Genomic DNA, 4,644 nt, shown 5'->3' with positions numbered 1-4,644 from the left:
TGTTTCTTTTCTTGTTTATTTTCTCGTTCTTCTTGTTTCTTTTGCTGCTCTCGTATTGCTGCCATCAAGTCTGCTATGCTGTAGTTTGATTTGCCGCTTCTCGTTTCCATTTTTTTTCGTCCCACTCTCTGACACCAATTTTTTACGAGTCCGTTCGCTAGTTAATTTTCCGTAAATTCGTTCCGACGAAACTTTAGCGACACAAGTCCTTTCATAAATGAAACTGTTTATTCTTTCCGAATACAACTTTACGATACACTTAATTTCAACAGTCGCTCTATAACAAACGCTCATGTCTCACGTGGCCAACAATATTTTATCTGCATACATTCAATTACTCATTGCACTGTAGTCACGTTGTGACCATCTTATATATACCAGACTCCCCCAATCTAGTAGTCTCCCGATAATTCACGAAGGTTCGAGAAGGACGTGGCGTGATACTAGTCACGTGACCTCGCTGACGCAACACTATTAATAGTTATTCATTTCTTGAATATTTTCTATTTTATTGTTTTTATTTTTCTCATTCAAAGTATTTAAAAATGTGTGCATATATATTTTATTACACAAAAAAGTTGGTGATTTTGAATTGTTGTTTTTTGACATAGTGTTAACAATTTCACTATGAACAATATCTTCTACATTATTTAATTCATAAGAGCGTTTAAGAGTAAACTTCATGTGCGATCGAAACACAATAAACTGATGTTTTATTCATTGACTAATGCGGTATTTATACACGGTGTATTTGTCACGGTAACATAATCACAGAGTATGTGAAAACATCTTTATTTCAAGTAGCTTCTTTTGTAGCCGCTTCATATTAAATTTATAACCAATAGAAAGCCTAGATTTCAAATACTTGATTGCAATATGATTCATACCACGTGATGTTACAGATAATTGACAATTTAACTGATGAGAAAAAAAAATTCCCACAGTGGGGAGCTAACTGTTCAAGTCACATGATTAGAGCCACAAAAATTCTGACAGATACCCAATTTCCTAGGCTATTATTCTATGTTATTCAGTGCATTATTTACATGGAGAAAAAACATTTTGTGAACTAGTGGCATTAGTGAAAGTATTAGGGCTAACATAGAAGGACTGCAACGACAAAAAAATAAAATCAAGATTACACAGGTGAGTGCTATATTTCTTGTTTTTCTTAACTATTCTTTATTTATTATTATAAAAGTAACTAAAAATGGAAAAGTTTAGGCTAGATAAAATTAAATTAGGTAATAAAAATAATGATAATAATATCTTTCTATGAGGTACACTCACCAGGACTAACAGCTCGCGAGTAGCACGAGCTTTATGTAACTAGATTAGTGGAACATTTGCTTCTTGTTTCCGCGTGTTTTTAAACTTTTTGTGGCGGGAATTTTAAAAATCACGGCCCGAAAGATAATAAAACAGTAAAATTTAATGAGAAACACCATCAGAGTAATTTAAGTGGCACGCGCTTAGTGTTGTCGAGTATTGAACACAATTGCAATTAATAACGACCACGCCTGTTAGTGTTTATCGTCGAAAAAAAAAAAAATAGACAGCGGGTGGTCGCAACGTGGAAATTCAACAATGGCCTTAGGACTGATTTCAGTTGTCTTAGTATGGAATAGGAGGGTTGTCGGTCTGGGGAAATATTTTATAATGGTAAAAATGGTACATTGTCGGGACAATAGTGGACACAGGCGATACTGGCCCTGTCTTCTTCCATAGGAATCGATTCTTCAAGTGATAACGCCGTTATTATTTAAACGTGGTATTATTATGATAGGTAGAAATGTCAGTATTTATGAACGGTAACTGTATTTATCACTAGACTTGTATTTTTTGACATTGCATTATTTATCTAGTCCGTTAGTTCACTGTAATGGTCGGAACTGTGTTTATTGTGTCCCAGCCGACTTGATGAGCACTGGATTGAGCGAAATGCGTCGTTGTCATTAAATATGGTGATATGGTGTGGTTGGAAAACTATTATTATACAATCTTTTAATTCTTGAAAATCCCTAAGGGATCAAATAAAGAATGCAGTATTAGAAATATTACTGATGTCTTATGACAAGTATAATTAATTTGAAACATGCTTCGCCAACTTGCAAAAGGTATTCACACCATAACAATTATTGTTGCAACATATGGCTTATGTAAATGGAGATCCAACAACTACTGTGTTTGTTTAGCCGGGATTAAGCGAAACGTGTCGTCGGTAATGGATATGGCGAACACAGCGTGTTTAGGATCTCCGATAATTGGTTTCATCTCTGTTAGAAAAATATTTTTTATTCTTTGCTTATTTCTTTTATGTAGCGTGAACCCTAATTTTTCTGAAAGCTACTTTCTATTCAAGATAATTTTCCATACCTGTATGTATAAATCAACTAGCTTAACATCTCTTTTTCAATCAGTCTCCAGGTGTCACCTTTATTTCATTTTAACACTTAAGTATAGTTTTATTTATATATTTTAACCATTTCTAAAAACAAAATATTCCTAACATCTTTTTACATAACGCTCTCGTCACCGGCCAAGTTGTCCCAGGAATGGATAACGTTTACAACAGCACATGGAAAAATATACTAAACATTTCCTGGTAGACCAGATGACCTTCATTACGTCACTCAACTCCGTTTATATATCACTCATCGATTACATCACCATTCCCAGTTTTCCCCTGAAGTAGAAAGGTTCACCTTTCGAAATCACTCGGGTTATTGGGTTTTTATCATTTTGTTTGGGATACTATCATTATATGCTCTTTTAATTTTTCAAAATACCTAATGGACTAGATATGGAATGTAGTTTTGAAAAATATAATAGGCCTAATACTCATACTTTATGGCAAGAATAACACAGGCCTGCGATGGTTTTATTGTGTTGAAATTTATACTTGTTTTACAGTAATTTCTGTACGCTGAATCCGAAAATGATATCAATTTTTCTCCATCACGTACATATTTTGACAAAACATCTTATGTACTTTTACATAATTGAATCATTTTCATTGAAATCGGGTAACATTTTTTTATGCTTAAAATTTTGACAACCACTGGCTATATATTTCTCTAGACCAATCGGACGTGAGATTCTTATCGATCGTTCCATAACCCAAGAGAAACACACCAGTAGCATATAAACGGTTAACAGGCCACATGACGTGTCATTTCTGGATAACATTTGTTTGCGTGCACTTTAACATTATTATTTGTTTTCATTAGTATTTATTCATCGCTATGACAACAAAAGGTTGCGTAAATGATCCAAATATATTCAGTTATATTTGTGGTAAATTTGTTGTGAATGTGATCTAAATAAGTTTTTTCTTCCCGATTTGTAAAAAAATCCTTACGTGATAGAGAAAAAAAGAATATTGTTTTGAAATCTGCGTAGCTGAATTATGGAAAATCCATTATTAAAGCCAAAACAACTTTTATGAAGTATAAATTCGCAGGTCTGTGTAATTAATTAAAATTACGTAATACTACGCAATATGTAGACGCCACCAGTACACCGGTATTGGAAAGCATTAAAGCAAGTCTAATATAAGGGTAAATTACACTTCAAATCTATCTCTTGGTTTTCCACAAGTCATTGGCATAGACCAAAAATCTGATGAGGTCTTGTATCAGAAGAAAAATCGTTTTGTACGTCATGGCCATAAGAGTTATTTGTTGCTCTCCAGTTTTGACGTTTGCTGCCATATTTGTGAGCTTTTCTCTTGTCTGTCCTGTTTGTTACTTCAGTATCAATAAGTTTCATTATATTTTGTATTTCTGTCAAAATACGTCCTAATCTATATTGTGATATGTATGTAATATTACATTGTGAACAAATGTAACACCAACATTTAAAGTTTTTGTTTCTTAAAAATACAAAATCAGGATAATTTTCTTTTAAGCAAATGTTTTACGTATATTTTAATAAATTATCACGATAATGATTATCATTAACGTGCTATTCGTATTGTAACTAAGCTTTACGATACTTAGATAAATATTAGAACTGTTAATTATACCAGCTCTCATCGATTCCAAAGTCTGAAGAATTCCTTGTTTATCTTCACATAAATACATTAGTTTGTAAAAGAAACCAGCACTGCTGTAATGACGTCCTGATAACCAATAGTCAATTCCAAATGAAAATACATAGTTGATAACGTAGCAAATTTATTAGGGATTTTAATGGTCTGTAGTACAGTAAATCAACACGGCAAGAGAAATTTCATGTAGTAACACCATAAAGTAGGCTTAACTAAGTTTGTCTTCATTGGGCAGCAGCCTTGATCTCCACAAGGCTGTGTTCATCCACTGTATTGAGAAAGAAATTTCTGTGCTTCTTCTTCTGTGATCAAACCTAGTGAATACAACAGAAAAATAAATAATCAACTCGTCCTTTATATGTAAACATATATTTCTTTTGAACACATGAGAATTCTCTGTTTTTATATACATTACTGTCTAAAGGTTAAGAATCAAATCTTCAGTGGTTAACAAGCAGTTTGTTTCTTAACTTTTGTACACCAGTGTGTTATCACATTTTAGTAGATACTTACGAGACTAAGAATAAAACCAGACAACCGTGGCCATTAGTAAAATGAAGAGTATTCATTGCGCACAGCTTACTAGGATTAAG

Source organism: Limulus polyphemus, unplaced genomic scaffold (genome assembly GCF_000517525.1).
Source record: "Limulus polyphemus unplaced genomic scaffold, Limulus_polyphemus-2.1.2 Scaffold7228, whole genome shotgun sequence".
NCBI lineage: Eukaryota > Metazoa > Arthropoda > Merostomata > Xiphosura > Limulidae > Limulus > Limulus polyphemus.
Note: the sequence above shows the minus strand (reverse complement) of the source record.